Genomic DNA, 22202 nt, shown 5'->3' with positions numbered 1-22202 from the left:
TAGGCTGTCTTCTTTTAGGCACAACCACAGCAGTGCTGAATAACATTCATTTGCAACCCATCTGCTAGGCTCTAGACTAATGTAAACCCAAGCGTTACCCTTTTGGCCTTGTTAGTTTCAACAAGCTTTTCTTTCAACAGTGTTTGTAAAAGACCTCTAAAATCTATTTTTTGTGGACCATGGTACAATATATTGCAATAGAATTCTGTTTTTTTTTCTTGCAGGGAGTTAATACCCACAGCTGAATTTACTGTAACACCTGACTCCAATTACCCATGTTTAAAGAGGTAATTTTCCAAAAGAGTTCACATACGTTTTCCAGCAGTGACCTTGCTCATGATTGTTTAAACTATATCGTCAACAACGATAAGGCAATGTAAAATGCTGTGTGAGTTGTTTGTTACATAACACTTTTTAAATATACATTTGTTCATTCTTATGACTCACTTTAGGTGCCTTTCATGAAGATGATTTGAAAGGGTTCACAAATTTTTTGTAACTACAATACACCTATATAAAGGCTAAAGTCATTTGTCAGTATTGATGGTACAGCCTAAACCAGTCTTGCCTCTGCTCACAACTGATGCCTGAATACAACTGGAACATAAAGGGCAAAGAGATGAGAAACAAATAGTTAAACAACACAGGGAAACTTGTTTTGTCAGTGAAAAGCCACCTAAATTTAATGACCTAAATTTAGAGATGAGGATTACAAAGATTTTGTTGGAACACCTTAACCATGCTGTTCACTTCCCTTGGCTTACTGTCTATTTCTCAGCTTTGACCCCACAGGAATGGCAGTGAATGAAGGTGATCTAGTTAGCCTGTGTCTGCAGATGTTGAATATCAATATTTAGTCATGTCACAGCATAAATACACTAGCATTGAATAATGTGTATCTAGGATTATGGACGCTGTCAAGGTACGAACCCTGTAGAGAAGCTGTTAAGATTTACATAACAGGCAAACAAGAATGTTACGTGCAGGTCAGCAGGTCTTGTGTCCATGGAACATTAAAAAATCTCATGCAATAAAGGAAGTGCAGGCAAGGCAAAAAAAAAATGGTGCCAATTTCAAAAGAGAAAAAGAAAGATATGTACTGTTTTACATAGGGACACACTTAACCATTAGGCAAAAATAGACGACCTCCTAGGTCCCGTGGGAGATGAGGACCTCATTAAAATACAAATTTCATATATGCATTGATGTTTCCTTTCAAACTATGGAAATAGCAATCATACCAAAAATATTACTGCAGTGATTATTTCCGTTACTGTCAACGCGTGCGGCCTCTCCAGTCCAGGGTGTAACGGACTCTTTTGTGTTCTGTCGTCGTGGCAGATCTGTGAGAACAAAGGAACACGACAGAGAGCAAATTCACAGGCGTCCACAACACAGTAGAACGATTTCACATCGCACAATACTATGGATTGATAAGAAGTATGAAACAGAAAATAGCATGTGAAGATTCCCCTGAAAAGTTGGTCCTAGTGAACTGAGAGCATGGGGCCCCTGTTGCCGAAGTATTAGCATCGACTCAGACGCGTTAGCATGCGGCTCTGTTAGCTGCACCTCCTCTCCCCCAGGCTCCTCACACAGGGCTCATGGTGTTCCTCCCCTTATCCATGGCAACAATAACTATGAATGCATGACTTTTAAAGAGGTTTGGTGGATTGTGTCATATTCATACTTCATTTTCACAGATAAATTACAAAGTACACCTTTACAGCCACTCTTATGCAGCTGTTCAGAGACCAGTAGATATGTAGGACTGAGTGTTTAGAGTAATATGGATAGAATAAGATAACTGGAGTTGAAGAGAGACTGTAGTTCCTGTCTTTGCCTCAGGCCTTTAAATGATAAAGATGTCACAACACACCAAGTTTCTAGCTTGTGTATTTCCACGCCTGGATACTGTGCTGTCCATACGAGACTCTGTAGCTCAGTATACTGTGTGTGAGACATACTGTGTGCACACATTAACAAGGAGCTAAAAGCTAAATGCTTTTAAGAGTTCATCTGCTTACCTGAATCAGATATGGACAACATGGAACAACATTGAAGCCAGTGAGCACTGCATTAGACTATTTAGCAAGGTACATTTTTTATTCTTTTTTTCCATTTATTGCTGGTGCTCAATACATTTTACACATGACAATGTCCTTATTCAAATGTCCTAACTCAAATATCCTTATTTAATGACCCTTATTTTCAGTGATTTTCCGAGGAAACAATTTCTCGAGGTATCATATGAGGTGACTATTGACCTAGTGACGAACATCACATTCTGAAATGCTGGTGGCATCCAGCGAGAATTGAGCTTGACTGAAACAGTTTCCCTCCATCTCTGAAGGTGTTTGATTAATCAGAAATCGTCAATCCTCTTCAGCAGATTAGAGTACTCACAAAAGCGTCCGTGTAAATGCCATCTCGTTGTCTTGGCAACAGAGGAAATCAATGCGTGCCACTGTCAGGAGAGCTGACAGTAATTTCTGTTGGGTCACACAATGCTGGAGGTGGCGATGGATGTATCAGAGACCAGACACGCATTTGCATGAGGTTAAAAAGCTGACAGAGTGCCTCTATCTGCCTAAATCTCTATACAGCCTGGACCTGCTGGCCTTCCACTGTATCTTCTATAACCCCGTTTTGTGGTCACAAGGCTAGCAAATGAAATCTGTTATGAGAGAGAATGGCCAAACTTTTAATTTGATGTTTCAATCTGCTATTGACCTGGCCAAGCAGTTAGTAGAACAGAGGAGCAACAGTTCTGCAAAGCCCCCTAAAAGGCACAGAATTATTCACAATGACATATTATTGGCACTTGGATCAATCATTTACAGCAGCACTTAATTCATAGCTGGCAAGCAGCGCAAGCATGCAAAAATGAAATTATAAATAATCTACACCATGGATGTATTTTTGGGTCATATTTCAAGCCGGCTGATTTCATATGAAAACACATCATGGCCATTCGTTAAGCAAAAACTTCGGCTGAAGCTTTAAGAAAATAAATCAATCATTTAAATCATTTGGGATGTGGACTGTTGTTAAGAGAATGGAACAGCAAGGGCCTGTGAAACAGGGTTTCTCTTCTAGCTAGATCCAAAATGCAGCAGCTTGCTAAATATGAAAGTATAAAAGTGTATAAAATCCTCTGGCAAAACAAAACACAAACACAGGTCCTCTGTGACTTGCTAAAAGCGTGTATTGACTACCTCCCGAATCTACTCAACTAAATACATCTCTTGATGTGAACATCAGTAATATTTTACACAACTGTGGAGGGCTTGGATATGTTTACATAGTGTGCAAAACAGAATGGCATGTATATGGATTATGATCACAAAGAGGAGAGGTTTCCAACTATGGTCAGATGAGGCAAAGATGAATCAGATGTGCTCCTGATGATAATGAGCTGGCAGCACCGGAGAGTGGGTAGTTGTGGAATATTAGAGGTTTTCCTGGTGCCAGCTGGTGATGTTTCTGCCATTATAAAGAGACAAACACACAGAGCTCACCGTGGCTCACAGGGCACGTATAGGAAGACACACCGCATTTCAGAAGAGAAAATGAGGGAACGCAAAGCAGGAAAAGGGGGGAAAACGAGAGAATAAAGGAATTAAATGTCAAGTCTCAAATACACTGTGGTGGACCGTTTCAGGTGGTTTGGTAGACACCCCTGGGATTTCTGCACATTCTCAGTAATGGAGGCAAGGGTTCTGCTGGGGAGCGGGTCATATATCCTGCATCCACGAAGTGTCGTTAACCTCCCACACAGAGCGCTGATCACTAACGACGTTTGTGATTTTGCGCGGGTCGCGTCTCAAGCCGAGCACAGTGGTGCCTGAGCGCCACCCCTGGGCAAGCGAACAATGATAGAAATCAGATGATGAACTGCTCAGTTTCCCTGGAAATCCTTGAACACTAACAGCTTTCCTGCTTTTGTTGTTGAATGTAAATGTGGCTTGAGCTGTTCGGCATGTAAATGTGAATTCAGCATTCACATGTGGAACAGAATAGAATAGAATAGAAGATATGGGCCATATTGTCAAGACAATAGACTAGAATAGAATAGATTATATGGCCATATTGTCAAGACAATAGAATAGAATAGAATAGAATAGAATAGAATAGAATAGAATAGAATAGAAGATATGGGTCATATTGTCAAGAGAATAGAATAGAATAGAATAGAATAGAATAGAATAGAATAGAAGCAAGAGGTCATATGTACCATCAATGCAATTACGCTGTGTTATTTGATCAATACAACAGAATAGAAAAGAACAGAAGAGAATTGAGGCTAGAGACCATATGTAGTATCAACACAATCAAATAGATTAATGCAAAGCCAAAAGATATGCTATTGGAGGTTATCTAAACAACACCATACTTATGCAGCACTGCCCTGTGGTGACCAGAGTAGAAGTAAAATAATTTACCTGACACTTTCATATATATTTACATTCCCTATCTCTGCCAGTGAAGAGGGAAAACACTTCCACTGTACCTCTTAAAAGCTTCTTAACAGAGTGGTGAGTACTGAAGCCTCACCTGTAGCAGGCCAAGTGTTCTCTCATCACTCCTTCTGTCTCTGTAGGACAGGAGGCAGTGTGTCTTAGCCCTGACGTGGGGCCCCAGGCCAGCAGAAGCCTCCCCCGGACGACACAACATATCGTCCCCCTGACATTTCCATTAAGGAGCGCGGCCTCCTGGCCGACGGGGTGAGGACGAGGGGGAGCATGACAGCTCTTTGTAGAGGAACAGGTGCACAGAATGGGCCCCCTCCTCTGGTAGGATGCAGCGCTGTTTCACACTTAAGGACTGCTCAACTTTGACCTCTATCACAGCTTTGGCCTCTGTCACAACATGCCAAGCCGCTGGGAAACCTACCTATCAAAGCTGTGGCTCAAATGATTTCTGATACTGTCATGACCAGCATTTGATTTTCAGTATACATGGAACACAAAGCTTCAGGTACAATGAAACCTGGTCTATATGTCTGATGGTAAAGTCTCTGGTCCTAAAAAGGACATCTATATTGCCTGAATACTACCGCTGGTAAAATGTCAGTTCTGATATTACTAGATCTTAGTCCTGCATTTGACACTGTAGATCACTGAGTACTTCTAGACAGGTTGGGAAATTGAATTGGAGTAGCATGAACAGTTCTTATGTTTTGTGTCTTGCTTGAAAGGCTGGAGTTACTCTGCTGGAATCATCAGTTATGAGTCAGAACATGCAGTATGTGGAGTCCCCCAGGAATCAGCTCTGTCCACTTCTATTTACTGTGAATGTTTATTTATGCATATGATGCACAGATATGCTTGGCTTTGTGACCATATGATTTCAGGCCTATAGCGACACTCTGTTTAGGTTCTGAATGCATAAATAAATGGATGAGAAAAATTATCTTCAATTAAATAAAGACAAAACAGTAGTCTGATATGTGCCAACAGAGAGAATCTCTGTTCACATGCAATCTTTCAATGAGTGCACATCTTGAACCTATGTATGTAAACACTAAAGATGTGGTCAGAAATATCAGCATTCTAGGTTCAGATCTAACCTTTTCTAGCCAATTCAAAACACCAAAACAGCTTTCTCTCATCTCAAGAATATAGCTAGAACCAAAAGATCCCACTGAGAACTAGACAAATTCGTGTGTGCTTTTATCTCCAGCAGAGTTGACTACTGTAATGGTCTTTCCACCTGGACTCCCCCAAAAAGACCATTCAACAGCTTATACGGCTTATTCAGAAATACTACCGAGAGAGTTTTAAACAGGACAAAGAAAACCAAACACATTACTGCAGTTCTAAAACCCCTACAGTTCCAGATGGTTAAAGAATAGACTATAAAGCACTACTACTAGTCTATAAATCACTGAATGGATTAGGCACAGATTTCAGATCTGCTCAAAGAGTACAAACCTAGTAGGGCCCCAAGAGTCTTGAACACAGGCCAGCGTGTAGAGCCCAGAATTCAAACCAAAAACAGTGGAACAGTGTTTCGGTTTTTTAAGGCTGCACATAACGAACCAGCTCCCAGTCATGTTTACATATACCCCAAATGCAGGTTTAAGTCCAAGAAAAAAAAAAAAGTGTGTTAATGTTTTTTTTTCTACTTCTAAATCTAAGCTGTGTTTAATAGTAGTATTGCATTTCCTATTTTTAAAACCATAAATGTAAGTAAGAAGTGTTGTGACCGAATTGTTTCATGCATGTCATTATCTTACGCTGCAGGGTGTATGAAAAGTTGTATACGCATCAACTTTGCTGTCTGTGTTTTCGCAGAGGTTGGAGTTGATGTATTTATAGTGGCAGAGTGGCGTTGGGCACCTCTGGGCAGCAGCGTGGCGGTTCCAGCTCTGCACGCACACACCTCACTCCAGATAAGGAGAGACCACGCCCCCCACCCCGCCACGCAGGGCGTCGCATCCTGCCGTCCGTTGTTTCGGGATAGACACATTTCCCCCGCCTGCAGCAGCAAACAGCTCAGCGGCACCATCCTGGCTCCTGAAGATTTATACCTGCTAAATGCCTGCACTTCCACTCCTCCGCAAGCGCAAACACACACACACACACACACACACACACACACACACACACACACACACACACACACACACACACACACACACACACACACACACACACACACACACACACACACACCTGCATGCACACATATAGGCACGTGTGCACACGGCACGCGCACACACATGTACCTGTTTACTGACAGAGGGAGGGAGGGAGGGAGGGACTGGGGGAGATGGTGCAGCCGGCCGGCCAGGCCCTGAGACAGTGATGGATGGGGGCCGGCCGCCTCTCCTCCAGCTCACTTGCTGACTGGGCCACATGCCTTATTCATGAGATTTGGGGCAAGGAAGAGATGCCAAAAGGTTTAAGAATATATTAAGGAACTCTTTGAGATGTCAACCAAGTTGTCAGGTAGCGTTAAGCAAAGGGTCTGAGGCAGTACAGTGGACCCGCACACCTGCCAGAGGGATCCGGAGGGCTGCAGTTTTTTTTTTTACTCCTCTCCTGTCTTTCCATGCAGGAGCTGAATAAACCAACTGTAAACAGACTGTTTATTGTACAGGGGGTCCTTTCGCATATTTCCCGCATACTGGAGCAGTACTTTCAGGACCTCTTCAGCTAAACCAAGGGAAAGATTCATTTCCCTAATTCGACTTTAACAGTGTTGTTCTTCTGTGCACGCTACTCTGACTAAGCCTGTGACTCCATGACCATCATCCCCGACACTCAAGAAAAAAAGAACAGCTAATGAATATGGTCCAAGGACATTATCTAATTTCCAAAATTCTTGGAATCTTGGAAGGATTTGGGTTTTAGCAAAAAAAAAAACCCCCAAAAAAAAACGTTCTGCAGGGAGCCAACAATAGCGGGTTTCAACGATGCAAAAATGTCCCCTGCTGCCTAGATTCAGGTCCGTGGAACCTCTGCAGTCAGCACTTTCCTTGTGTGAGTTTCCGTACAGGTTGCATGATGCCGTGTCTTCCGGTGGCCATGACTGTGGGGCTGGTGTACAGTGAGTTTGGTTAGTGCCGTCACTCCTACTCCACATTTCCATCTCTGCGCTGTGTGGCCACGTTCCTGCAATATCGCCCACAGCAATGAACTTGTAGCCTTTTTCAGACTGGTCCCTTTCCATAAACATGTGAGATGTTTTGTGCTTTTTATCCTGATTTATGAAAGTCTCCATCGTGTACCTGTATGAGCACACAGTACAGTATTGTAACAAACAGTAACTTCTGGCTGATGTACACAGACTAAAACGGCTAGTATGTAGTATACAATACAGTATGCAGTGTGCAGTATACTGTGTGCAGTACCTTAACAAGCCACGTAGCAACTTCCTAACTCTCTGTGGACATATCTGATGTGACATCACTGCATGGCACACGTCATCTGGACAAGCTACGCCAGATTTTACATCCCTGGCCCTTGAGTGCTTTCAGATCACTGAACAAACCCTTGGGGAGTGTACAACTGGTGTGTTATGGGAGAGCAAGAAAACACTCAAATGTGAATCTGTGTTGAATTACTCTGAAAGTGTGTTAAAGCATTCAGCAATACTGTGCAGCCAATAGCAGAGGCCAGCAGGGTTTTTCTAGGATTTCTCTGTAATGTGCAACATTAATTTTCTAAGCAATGCTGTCAACACAGACAGTCCGTGCTCCCGAGAAGCAACACCATTGCATAATTCTTCTTCTGCCGTGTTATAATGTGTGTATGGCTTTGCTGGAATGGATTACAGTGTTTGGTTTGTGTTTGATTTGTGCAATAATGCAGGAGTGGTCCCTGGACATCCCTCCTCTATGAACATTTCCGTTCTTTGACTTCTTCCAACACACCTGGTTCAGCTCATCAGTTAATCAGCAAAGCACTCAAGAGTCAATAATGGTTATGTCAGCACAGGGAGCACCAGGGCCCGCCAACAGAAAGCTTTCACCCTGGTGGAATCTTTGATGATGGTCTCACAGTTTAGTAGAGCGACCTACCTGGATATTCAAATATGTGTCTTGAAAATGTCCCCAGCACCAGATTATTTCTATACACCTAATTTCATGGCCTAGATTTTGTTTCATTTGGGAGTGGGTATTTCATCAGAGTCACACACTCCTCCTAACACCAAAAAGGAACCAAGGGAAATGAAAATAAGTTATGTATTAATTAAAAACAAATTTATTTTGTGTCCCTAGTATTCATCTCTCTTTGAAATGCTTAATTGAACCACGTCTGTCAGATACTTTTTGAGTCAGTCTCTTCCAAATTCAGTCTCTGCGATGGAGTAATTGTAGTCCATTCCTGTTTGGGAAAATCTGAAAGCTAGGTCAGGTTAGCTGGGGAACAGTGATGGACAGCAGGTCTGAGGAATTTCCTCAGATGTTCTGGTGAGAAGATGAGAGGACCGCGTCGAAGCTTCTTTTTAAGTCACTCCAGAGATGTTTTTGGCAGTGTGCTTTCCATCATCGCCATGTTCATGCATAAACACGCTTCTTCCTCAGGCTGAGGAAGCTTTCTGGAAGAGGCCAGCAGGTTTTGGTCTAGGATTTTCTCAGCAATGTGCACCATTCATTTCCTAAGCAGTTCTGTCAAAACAGACAGTCCGTGCTCCCGAGAAGCATCACCACTGCATAATTCTTCCTCTGCCGTGTTGTACGTGGGTATGGCTTAGTCAGGATCGGCTGCAGTGTTTCATCTCTGCTTTAGATACTGCTTTGCATTCAGGCCAGAGGTCGCCATGCTAGAGTGTTGGACACTTCACTGCTGAATCCTCCGCAATGGACTTCCAGTCTGTCTCAGACACGCACCTCTCAATAATTACGTCTCTGAGGTCTCTTAAAAGCTCTTTTGTCTTTACAGTGCTGCAGAGCCTCACCACACAGTGCTTCAATACACAAAAGGCGACTAAATCAAAGATTGTGCGACTTTTAGGGCGATTTTCTTGGTATTGATCGTAGTCTTGATCCAAGTTGTCAGTAGTGATTCACCACTGAAAGCTCGTTTTGGTCCATGTGTAGGGCTAATTGACCCTTAAAAATGTTTTCCTGGACGTATAAACACTTTTAAACACTCATTGATATTTCTTATTGTTTGCTTTTATCAAATTGCAGAAAGGTTTTTGTACATTTATTTAGTTGACAAGGCACTCGATATTTTGTGGATCACTAGAGAAAAAAAAAACACATTTCTGTGTTCACATTCATATTCTGTAGCAAAAGAATGTCACAAAAGAGATGGGGTAATGTATTTTATAAGAGATGGGACTATGTATTTTATAAGAGATGGGACTATGTATTTTATAAGAGATGGGACTATGTATTTTATAAGACACTGCAGCATGTTGGAGATGTGTCAACTGTACAGCAGGAAGCAGCACAGAGTACACTACAGAGTACACTACAGAGAAACAAAAATAAATACACATGGCTTCAAAATGTCCTCAAAAGTACTGAGCAAGTGTGCTTTTTGCTTGCTATTCAGCCAGACATCTCTCTCTCTCTCTTGCTCTCTCTTTCTCTTGCCTTGAGAACCAGCTTGAAAAGACTGATCGCCTGTGGCAGAGGGTACACTTACCTTTACCATTATGCTTACCCTCACCGTTTTGCCGGCGTTTTGTTGTTTACAGAGCCGGTTACGAGCTTACACGCTTACCAAAAAAAAAGAAAAAGTGTAATGCTTCAAGCTCTAAGCCATGAATCATTCCGGAAGAAACAGAAGGTTTACAGTGCCTGCAGGTAAAACAATGGGCAGGGACAGTGACATCTTCGCAAGTCACTCTCTTCCCAGACAAGACTCTGGCTTTGAGCTACCTATATCTCTGTCTGCTTGAGGTTCTCTTCTCCCTGCAACTGACAGCTTGATACATAATCATTCAAACAACACGGGAATGTGAGCTGTCTCGAATGTGTAATAGGATATTCAACATGTAGGAACAATGAAATGGGGGAAAACATTCCAGTGAAGAGAAGCTTTTATGCTGCGCCCGGGGCCACACTTCGTTCCTCGTGCTGTTTGTGCAGATATGTAGTCGCTCAGCTTCTGAAGCCCGGTTTGAACTTCAGGACTAGAAGCTGTGTGGCACCGTAACCGCCGGTGACAGCAGGAACCTGTTCACAGGTAACCGACGTAAACAGGTTAAATATAACACTTCAGTTTAGCAGATATAACAATGAAGGTTGAGCTGCAAACTGAAGGAAAAAAAAGTACTCAATTCATGCATTTGTGTGGGAATAGTGCTTTATGTGTATTTTGTGTACATTTTTAAAACCAGCATTGGCGCGGTCGAGATACACACAGCACAGGTTCTGACACAGATTCTGGTGACATGCTGGAAATAAACCTGCTAATTGCATTGCTGACAGCTTCATGAAAAGGACCACAATGGAAACAAGTCTTTCGACTTTTTGGAGATATCTCTGACTGCTTCAGTTTTTTTATTATAGGCACTTATGAAGTGTGGCAGTGCTAATTTATTTAGAAAATTGAAACGGTCTAATGAAATTAATCAATCAAAACCCACCGAAAATGTCCAGGAAATGGTAGACTGCCCAAGAGACCTGTAGCCCTGAGGGACGGCACTGACGGAAGATCGACCTCTGCTTCAAGCTGAGAGCAAAAAGCAACACAAAAACCAGCCCACGTACCACGGCTGGGCCTATCATCACTGTTATCAGTTTTCAGAGCTTGGGGGGGGGGGGGTGCTACAGGATAAAAATGATTTCAGGCGGGGCGGGGGGTTCTGCAGGAGAGTACACAGCACTGCAGCACACGGGCATCATCCCACCTCACGGCCATATATGTGGGATTATAACCATCTGCGGGTCACACAGGGTTTCGATGTGCATAATAAAAAAAACACCTGCTCTTCTCTTCCCTGGGCCGTGCGCCGTGTCAGCGGGACCGGTCGCTAGCTCGCGCTTCACTACGTCGGCCGCTCCGAGCTTTCGTCCTGCGCGGAACCCTCCTAGTGCACTTTTAGGCCAGGGCGCATCATTGGTTGCCTCATTAACTGAATGATTAATTAGAAGATTAAGCGGAATATCTCAGGAAACGCTGCATACACGCTGCCGCTAATTAATAACACTCTTCCAACCGACGACTTCTACTTCCCCAAACGAGGAGCTCGGCTGCATTGTTTCGCTTGCCTATCTTATTTTTAGATTGTTTCTTTGTCTTTTTTCTTCGTTTTACACTTTTTAAAGAAGGATTTGTCTCCTTTCCCCTGTTAGTTTTCTTTGTGCGAAAAAAGACGCACGCACTGACGATGATCAATGATGCTCCAGGTGAGGGAGAAGAGGAGAGAGATGGTGAATGCGGTCGGTTAGCTGACAGAGATGTGTCGGTTTTGTAAGGGAGGAGTGGGTGGGTGTGAGAGGAGGAGGAGGAGAGAGAGAGAGAGAGAGAGAGAGAGAGAGAGAGGAAACAACAAACACTGCTGGCAGGCGGAGTGGGGAGTTACTGTGGCGTGTATGCAATCCATCTGGGAGATAGTGGAGCTTTAAAACGCAGCGCTGAGAGGCTGAGAGCGTCTCTAGGCCTCGGGCCGCTTCCATCCTGTTTATGATTTCACAGGCATGGAACTCATTACACATCCTTTACGCGCTCTGATCCGTGCTCAACGCTCCCAAACTCGTCCAGAATCCCCGGAAAGAAGGCAATTTGTTTTCCATGCGGGAACGGGGAGGCAGTTGCCTCCTCCTCTTTACAACCTGCAAACACAACGAAACTGTCTGCCGCTATCACCATAATACCCACAAAGTTCAATCATAATCAGATGGCCGGGAAAAGTAAAGGTAACATATTGGAAGGTCGATACTGCTTCCCCTATAGCTTGTATATGTCTAGTTGACTGTATGGTTAATATTGTACGCAATCTATCACAATCAATGCTTCCTTTGCCAAATGACCACAGAGCAGCGTTAACGTGGATGAACCTTGCAACTCGTCTGTTACAAACCTAGCATTCATCCAAATCATTAGCTGTTCAACCTGATGAATTGGAACTGCACTCAAACTCAAACTCAAACACTCAAAGCAGTAAACGGTAAAATCATGATCCGTTTTTTTGAGAATCGTAATGGCTCGATTGAGCAGGTCCTGTTACTGGGGGGAGTGTAAGGCTTTATCTTCTTTTACTTTGTGCAACATCAGCAGTGAATTGTCTTTAATTATTTATCAAACGAAGAAGATTCGGAAAGACCTTGTGCTCTAATAGTTAGCGTTGGCCTATGGGTCCATGTTAGAGCTGCATATACCACTAACCAAACAAGATACGTGAAAGTGAATTCATGAAGAGTCATTGCATTTGTGTGCTTGAATTCAGATCTTTTTCAGATGGTCGTAGTGTGTACAGAGAGAGCTGGGTTATGTAAGCCCAACACGCACTGACCAACAGGCACCCTCTTATAACACCACACTGGGATTCAGTCCCAACACAGTTCATTAAAACCACCATTAATGAAATAAAGTTAATAGAATAAAGTAAACAGAATGGCATCAGCTTGGCTCTCTTCCATTAGGTTCCGATTTGCTGAACAGTTAAGTAGGTCTTTTCTCTTTCTACCAGTAGATGGAGCAATCAGGCATTTGTCTCTCTGTGAATGTGTGGAGTAATTCAAACATCCTGCATCATATCGGTGGATAGTGAGAGTCAGGTCCTTGGCAGCGTGAATGTGCAGAGAGAGGGAGAGTGTGAGTGTGTGTGTGTGTGTTTGTGGGGGGGGGGGGGGGGGGGGTAGTCAAATAGACAGATCAATAAATCAAGCAGAGATAGATAGGGGGAGAGAGAGAGAGAGCAAAATGGAGAGAATGGGAGAAAAAGAGTGTAAGTTTGCCAGAATCCCAGTGCTATTACCCAGAATTCACTATTCTCGTTGCTTCTTTGCTGGTGCTGTCCAAGCACTGTGTGAGTGGAGTCTCATAAAAACTCATAAAAAGAAACAGAACCGGACCTGGGTCAGCAGTCCGCAGGAAAGGACCGCTCAGGTCTACAGAGAGGGTGACAAATATTCATAGCAGACAGCAGGGCTGCATGATTCCAATTGCTGACATCATGTGTTCTTCCTGAAACGGTCCTACACGTTTCCGTACCTTAGAGCGTGCCAGCTTCCTCACGTCCCTCATCCAGAAGTGTGGGTTTGATGCCGGTGACATTAGACTGGAAAATAATCACGGGCACATTTGCTCTGGTTGGATGCTAAAGACTTGCGTTGAGGTGGTAGCCGTGGTGGTGGGGGTGCTTCTGTCACTCCATCTGTTCAACACCCCCCCAGCCTTCATTCGCTAACATGCTGCACAGCTGTCTGCCTGTCAACATACTGGCAAACACCTTTCCACTGCGGTCAGCCAAGGGATGAGTGATGCCTGGGCACTGTGGGTTTAGCCTGTGCCACCAACGGTGGCAGAATCTGAAACCATAAGACCACCTCTTTTGCATTCCTGAAACATCCACTCTCCTTCCCTCCACCTCCATCCACCCACGCTCTGCACACACCCAGTCCCCACACCCACCATGACCCTGAGGCGATGTAGAGCAATATATCTTAATCAACGTGGTCGGGCAATTTAGAACACTGATGTAGAGTTATGAGTCGTAAGCTGTAAAGGAGACATGAAGGATCCTGGTGTCACATCCGCAGCCTCGTTCACTGTGCAAAGTCATGGTAGAAGCTTGCTGCATTTTCGCTGCCTATTGTTAACCTTTCCCTTTACATACTCCAGAAAGCCATTGTATGCCCTCATGCTGATCCAGGATCAGTTTTGATTGAACGCTGTTAGACTCACAGAGGCATACACTGATCCTATAACTCTGAAAGGTCTGACATGTGCAGCCTGGGCAGATGCTACCATGATCCGCATCACAAGTTCATCAGCGATTAAGTGATTAAGTTTTAAAGCACCGAGGGGAGTGATGCGTCAGTGTAGCCACTAAGCTTATTTGTATTAACAGCACAAACATCACCATCACTCATGGGGGAGGGATTAGCTGGAGTCCAGGCAGGGAAATACTAGACAGGGGAGAGTTTATAATTTCATAATTTAAAGTGACAGCAGTAGAGAAAAGTGGTGCATGGAGGTGTAGTGTGTTCACATGGGGGTGGGGGGGGGGGGTGTCGCTGTACATAACGTTTGTGAACAAATGAACATGTAGTTGACATTTAAGATGCACACAAATTCGGTCTATGCTTATAATGAACCAAGCAAATGCTTCAGGAAGAACAAGCGCTCATTCCTATGAGAGAGGGGGGGGGGGGGGGGGGGTCAGTGAGAGAGAGAGGGTCAGTAAGAGAGTGAGTGTGAGAAAGAGAGAGAGAGAGAGAGAGGGTCAGTGTGTGTGAGAGTGAGAGAGAGAGGGAGAGAGAGGGGGTGACTGAGAAAGAGACAGAGAGGGTCAGTGAGAAAGAGTCAGTGAGAGAGAGAGTGATAGAGAGAGAGAGACTCATTCCCTGCATTTTGCCTCTAATAAACGGGACTGGCATTCAATCAGATCACTAATCATGCGCTAAGCACTCATTATGAATCTGCTGCTGCAGGTTAAGCCTGCAGTCCATTTAAGAAGCCAAGATGCATTAGAATCTGACACTTACATAAGGGCCCTTGAAGAGTACACAGACCCCTCAGCCCTCATCAACAAGCCAGCACCTTTTGATGGGGCTTGTGTTGGCCCAGACAATGAGAAGCTATGAAGAGTTTCACAGTGCATTCTCTGTAGGCTGTAGTTGTTTGTTTACTGACCTTGACACCCATACGAAGCCGGTTCACAGCGGCTGGAGATAAGTGGATCCAGCAGATATCTTTTCACTCCGACCACTACAAAGATGCAATAGGATGCAAAGGTCTGAATCTAGGAAGATCAGGAGAGACTGATCAAATTTAGCAGCACGCCGGCAAACAGTTTGGTCCTGGTCTGCTTTACTAAGTTCTTTCAACAGTGTTCTACACAGCTGAAGAACAGGCAACACGCTTGAGCCAGGAGTGACTGTTCCCACTGGAATGAAAAAAGTTTTAAGAAATGAAACAAATGGTGTGCGATCAGTGCTTCAGTATACTACTGTTTTAGTAAAAAATTACCTAGCAAAAATGTTTATTAGATGTCCTGAGGTTTTTGAACATCAGTGTCTCTGCTGTGTGCCATCAACATGGACCTGTCCTCAAAAAATATGGCTTCACATTGAAAAATATGGCTATCACATTGAAACTGAACTGTTAGTGTATGGCTACTACACATGTACTGGAAAGTTAGAGTATGACTACAAACACGTATAATGAAAGGTTAGAGTATGGCTACCACATGGATGCTTAAGGTACAATGAGTACAATGTGTTTCTAACAAAGTGGCCAGTGTGTGTGTATATAACGATCCATCCATGTTTTAGTGTGTCACCTTGAGCTCAGAAACAATGCAGTCACAGCACCACCATATTCAGCAGGGCAGCGTGAGACGTTCAGCCACATGGCACGTCAGAGACATCACAGAACTCACAATGAATAGTGATATTCATGAATTGATATTTTTGCAGTCGGATACTAATGTCTTATAAGTTGTTGTTGTTGTTTGTTTGTTTGTTTTCTGTGGAGATTCTACTGAGTCAGGGTAATGAAGATGCACATGGAAGCTTTCATTACATTATAATGTTAATATCCATCTTTATGAGCTCCATCTCTGAGAGCTCCATCTCTATGAGTTCCATCTCTGTGAGCTCCATCTCTATGAGCTCCATCTTTATGAGCTCCATCTTTATGAGCTCCATCTCTGTGAGCTCCATCTCTGTGAGCTCCATCTCTGTGAACCCCATATCTGTGAGCTACATCTCTGAGCTCCATCTCTACAAGCTCTATATCTATGAGCTCCATCTCTGTGAGTTCCATCTTTATGAACTCCATCTCTATGAGCTCCATCTCTGTGAGCTACATCTCTGTGAGCTCCATCTCTATGAGCTCCATCTCTATGAGCTCCATCTCTATGAGCTCCATCTCTGTGAACCCCATATCTATGAGCTCCATCTCTGTGAGCTCCATCTCTGTGAGCTCCATCTCTATGAGCTCCATCTCTATAAGCTCCATCTCTGTGAGCTCCATCTCTGTGAGCTCCATCTCTATGAGCTCCATCTCTATGAGCTCCATCTCTATGAGCTCCATCTCTATAAGCTCCATCGCTGTGAGCTCCATCGTTGTGAGCTCCATCTCCTATCTTCAGGTTCTTTGATACATAGCCTTCTCTGGTAGCCTTTCTTCAGTTGAAACAAGATTGCCTTTTCTGACAAACTGTAACAGACAAAAGAAGCCCCTACGCTTACAAGCGGGAGAAAACAGAGCGGGAGATAAAAGAGAGAGCTTATCTCTGCCGACAGCTGCTCATACAGTACACACTGTTTGTTTGTTCAACTCCAGAGAACTGATGATGGCCCCTGAACCCCGTCCACATTGGGCTGTGTTTCCCAGGCAGGAGCGTCTGTCCCTGCCCCCCTGCTGTTCCAGCCCGCAATTCTCCTGACAGCTCCCCCCCCCCCCCCCATCTCATCTCGGACGCAGAGGCAGAACGGTCGCGGCCACAACCCCCGTGCTTATAATTACCCCATGGCTGGGCATTACTAGAGCCACCTAAGTAAACAGTGAGCTGTTGGTGTGGGGCGGGGGACAAGCGTCCTGGCGATGGTGCTCGTCCCCTTCTCCCACACACACATAACCATGATGAATGTGCCCAGTGGAACATTAATGGAATGTTGGAAGCCCCCTTCATTTGCATCCCCCCCCCCCCACAAGATAATTGACCTGGTTGGTGACGCAAAGGTCAAGCCAAATCGATGCATGGTTGAATTATTAATCAGAGTTTTCCATTTGTTTAAAAAGGATCAAATGACCTTTATGCAACACCAGATTGATCCTCGCGGTGCAGACTGCTGGAAGACGGCATCGCTCCTAAACCACACCAGAGACGGAGATGGATTGCGTCCCATTTTGCCTCAAAAACAATGAGGCAGCACTTCAAGGAAGAAGAATGTTCGGCCGTGTGTGTTTTATCATTAGTAGACTAAAAGTTAAATGGTCATTAATATCTTCAAACATATGATCTTTGCAATAAGTTTTAATGTTGACATATTGATAGTAGTCAACTATGGTAATGTTCAAATTATAAGCTATATTGGTCTATTCTGATTTTTTGCTCAAATCTTTGAGGTTTGACATTAATAAATGGCAAGAGCCTGGAACCTGTCTATAATGTGAACAGATCTGTCCTCAGAAATGGCAGTCATGCACACAATAACACAATTCTGCATGAGTCACCTGCTTAGGCAACAACATAAACATTATTTGTGAGACAAATCGTGGAATTAAAACATGCTAGAAGCTTGTGTGTGTTGCATTTTGCTCTGGTAGATGGCAAACAGTTCATCAGCTGTATATTATCAGGTCAAAGAAGGTGAAGAACAGACAGATGGTGAGCTTTAGCCGTTTCCGCGGCTACTGTTGTCACCGGTGTTGTTCCCCTCCGTTGTCATGTTGCTGCACTGCCGGTGACGGTGATGACGGCACACACGCTAAAAGACACATGGACTCCCGGATTTGAATCGCTTCAGGTAATGTGAATGTAGCCGATATTGTAATGTATGGTGGGCCATGAGGAAAGGAGAGCATACACTACACTGATGTGGTCATCAGTTCTTCACATGAGTCACAGGCAATCCAGCAGATATAACCAACCTCTATTAAAATTGATGAAGTCCTTCATCCTGCTATGGAAGGACCAGCCCTTGACCCCGCCTCCCAGAGTGGGTGTGCCACCTGGCATCCATGCTACATGCTAATGCACTCTGCACAACTGGGCTTGGATGCAAGGCATGGCTGAAATCAATAAGTCAGGATCTTGGTGGGAAAATCTCAAAGCTGCCAGGTTCGTGCACGTGTGTGAGTGTGTGTGTGTGTGTGTGTGTGTGTGTGTGTGTGTGTGTGTGTGTGTGTGTGTGTGTGTGTGTGTGTGTACTTCATCTGATTGGAGTTCAGCTGGAGTCCCTCGACACAGCGCAATAGCGTTTCAGCAAGGTGAATGCCTTTGTCTTGGGCTGGGAAACTAAGTGATTATTAATGAAAGATGGGGACTGCAGAACATACTGTAGTTCATGCCTAATTCCATAGGTGATGATGGGTAGATAATCTATTACCCATGTTTCAGGCCTGGCCCTGAATGCTCATGAAAGCCTGGTTCTACCTGGACATGTGCAAAGACGTGCAAGGGTATCCTTCACATTACACTTTAAGTACAAATAAAAAAATGCAAAGCCTTGAACTGTTGTGCTTTTATCCTCCAGAGCCTCGGTGTGGGATGTATCTGAAAATCCTTTTTCCTAACTCTCATTTCCACCGAAATCAAGTGACAGAGCGCCGGCGGGGGAATAACACGATAATGCGATGCGCCGAGTCGTCTCTGGCCAGCCGAGGAAGCAGCTCAGAATCCCCTCACCCATCAGAAGATCAGCCACCGCCCCGACGCCGTGGCCACGCGGAGGAGAGCAGGGCAATACCGCCAGCCTTCTATCTGAATGAAAATCAGCTCTCGCCTTTTATTGCCAAGGCGCCGTCAGGGAAATGTGGATGTTAGCGTTTTTATTTTGGCGGCTTCTCCTGAACAGGGGCTTCGCTGCATCCTCTCGGTGAGCATCTCTCACAGGTAATAAGGCCCGACGTTACAGGTGAGCGCGGAATGAAACCAGCGCCATGCACACAGCACTCCTAATTACATTACCGCTGTAGCGCAATTACTTTTACAAAACCACGACGTGATCCCGGAAAAAGACAAGATGCATTTCTGCTTCAAAGCGTTTTCATACATTCCACAAACACCCTCTTATGATCTGTGTTTCTTGAAGATTAGTAATTGCAGGAAGGTTCAAGGCAGTGTTTACGTTTTACCATGCCATGGAATACAGTGCAGTGTCTGGGCTCTGGAGCAACCATCATCTCTACATGGCACTAGTTACATCGTCCAGTCTTAACCAATAGTGGTGCATGGCTCAAATCCTTCATCTATGCCAACAAACATAACAGAGGCTGTTCACAGTGTAATACTTCATGCGTAACAGGTGTTTGTAATGAAGGCCCAATGAGGCTTTGTTGATGTACAAAAAAAAACTAAGTGATATCTCTGCTTTCGCTTTATTGTTAATGTTCTTGCTACTCTTGGTGTCAATCTAACAGTAGGGACCTGTAGCACGTACCGTTTTCGTGCTTGCCAGAGGGGTTGGTTAGTTGGTACTGCTGAGTTGTACTTTATGCCTTGAGCAGTCGCGGGAAACATCTCTGAGCACCACGTCCACAATCTCAACTGCTCCAACCCTCAGAATTTCAGCTCCACCTCCAGGACAAACACACACAAAAATAAACACAGTATCACACTGCACGATGGTTTTCGGGAATAAAATAAATTTAACACAGTGGCATCCCACGTTTACCTGGACATAATTTTCAGAACCCCTCTTCAAGCCGGCGCTCGCCGCGCGAGATGTTGATTTGCGGTGCTGCTCGGTGGTTCTCAGGTCAAGCGCAAGTTGAAACATTCATTTTCTGCCCTGCAGGTCTGCGAGCAGCCACGAGCTTTTCAAGGTGAACATGTGCTCGCGTGCAGGACACTCGCGCAGACAAATGTTAAACAAACATAAGTCAATAAGAAAATACATAAGTCATTAATAATCTATAGACTCACCTGCCGGTCAATGCTTACCCCATTTGTAATGGTGGCTCAGGGAGAGGGACCTCTAGTGCAAAATATCCACATTTCTCCTACGCTGTACATTACCGATGGATAAATCTGTTTGATGTATGAGCAAATATCCCTCATGACCCGCAGTAGTTTTCAACTCGTGAGAGATTTTGAATTTATGCGTGGTACGTCTGGCAGGAGCTGAGTAATGGAGAAGAAGTGTGCAGCTCAACACGAGCGAACTTCACTGGACCAAGACAAGCAGCGGGGGCCTGCTGGTGCCGTGCCCACGCCCCTCCTCCCGTTTAGGGGAAATAAACGAGCTCGGCCCGCTCTGGCTGGCCTGCCCATGCTGAACCATAACCCCCTCCCCCGTCTCTCTCCGGGAGAGCCGTACATGGCGGCCTCAAGTGGAACAAACTGGAAATAGTCAGCCATCTGCGCCGAAGCCCGACGGCGGCGAAGCGGTCCTGTGATAAACGACCCGGCGGCTCCGGCCCGGCCCAAATCGTATTCTTTCTCTCCCTACATGCATGGGGGAGTGAAAAGATTACTCGCGTTTGCGTACACATGGTTCAAGATGGGGAGAGAGAGAGAGAGAGAGAGAGAGAGAGAGAGAGAGAGAGAGAGAGAGAGAGAGAGAGAGAGAGAGAGAGAGAGAGAGAGAGAGAGAGAGAGAGAGAGAGAAAGATACGGGGTGGTCTCAAGCCAAATCACAGATAATGATGTTGCGCTGGAAGTGGGTTCTCTTCTTCTGAGGCCTCGTGGGCGTTGGTGCAGGAGGTCCAGGTCCTGGTATGAGCTCTCCGCCGCTCCCAACTCGGTGTGGGATGCGCACCACATAGCAAGAAATGCTCAGGTGAATTATCGCATAGTACAGATTACAGTAGGGAAAGCTAGCACATGGTACTGCGGAATCAATCTTTGGATCACTTGGTCTGCCCCCATTGGGCCACGCCCCCTCCTCTCCCTCCCCCCACCCCTTTCTCCTCCTGCACTGAATGAATAATTCCTGTTTTTTTTCTTTCCCGTTCCAATTCCTGCCACGCTGAAGCCGACCTCATTTCACCAGTGACCTTTTGCTCATTTTTAAATTATTGCATGCAAAAGAGGGGAACTGAGTGGCACAGACAGAGGCCTGCCGTGACCCCTCCGAGCAACCACCCCTCTGAGCCGTGACCCCTCAGAGCTGTGACCCCTCCGAGCCGCGACCCCTCAGAGCTGTGACCCCTCTGAGCCGTGACCCTTCCGAGCCGTGGCAAGCCTCCACACTTCTCCCGAGATAAAAGGATTTGGAAACGTGGCATGGAGATAAAGGACCTCCACTTTAAAAGGAAAGCTCTTCCCAATTGGAAGATGTACAGGAGTACATGGTGCCAAAAGTGCCTAGTAAAATGAATTACCTAAAACAGAGAAAAGTGCTACAGTCAGTAACAGCCCAGGTTATTTTATGGCATAACGGCCTGGAGAAGCGTCATTTATGGGTTTGAGCAGTTTACGTGTGTTTATGATGTTTCTCCATGCTCGCTGCCTTGGAGCGCTGGAATACAGCGCTCCTTGGGTCACGTGACCACTCACCTACAGACCGGAGCCACTCTTTCAGGAATTCAGTGCTGGATGCTCAAATGTCAAAGTCTCACAAAGCAGCTCCTGGTCGACTTCAGAGTGCTCGGCGGTCCGGAGAGCACAGGGAGGATGAGCATGAGGTGGACGGGCGTGGGGAGCATCTCACCTGCCCCCCCCCCCACTATATGTTGCTGAACAGACCGATTTGAGGGGGGGGTGGTGGTTTCTCAGTGGCACTTTGTTCATTAGAGCACCTCGAGACGTGCTGCTAGACTGGCCCCACCCCCTGCCGTCATCCCAGCGTGCGTGTGCAGTCGGAGATCAAAGCTCTATTTAAAATGCCCTGCAGGTTTACAGGCAACTGTGGGTAGAGCAGTTTTACCAGGGCCATGGAGATGTGGAGAAAG

General features: G+C 45.0%; 1 long non-coding RNA gene across 4 annotated transcripts; it reads right to left on the bottom strand.

Annotated features, from left to right (window-relative positions):
- Positions 1-1014: 1014 nt before the first annotated feature.
- Positions 1015-20453, bottom strand: LOC143490777 (uncharacterized). 4 transcript variants are annotated; one of them, XR_013124977.1, is made up of 4 exons: positions 19982-20453; positions 19748-19884; positions 15270-15378; positions 1015-1343 (listed from the first exon to the last, which is right to left on the bottom strand). It is a non-coding gene; the product is annotated as an uncharacterized LOC143490777 (long non-coding RNA). The 4 variants fall into 4 exon arrangements; XR_013124978.1 differs by having other exon boundaries at positions 15270-15344; XR_013124976.1 differs by lacking the exon at positions 1015-1343 and adding an exon at positions 11274-12244.
- Between the last annotated feature and the right edge of the window lie 1749 nt (positions 20454-22202).

This window comes from Brachyhypopomus gauderio, unplaced genomic scaffold (genome assembly GCF_052324685.1).
Source record: "Brachyhypopomus gauderio isolate BG-103 unplaced genomic scaffold, BGAUD_0.2 sc66, whole genome shotgun sequence".
Taxonomy (NCBI): Eukaryota; Metazoa; Chordata; class Actinopteri; order Gymnotiformes; family Hypopomidae; genus Brachyhypopomus; species Brachyhypopomus gauderio.
Note: the sequence above shows the minus strand (reverse complement) of the source record. Positions and strands in the feature narration are given on the sequence as shown.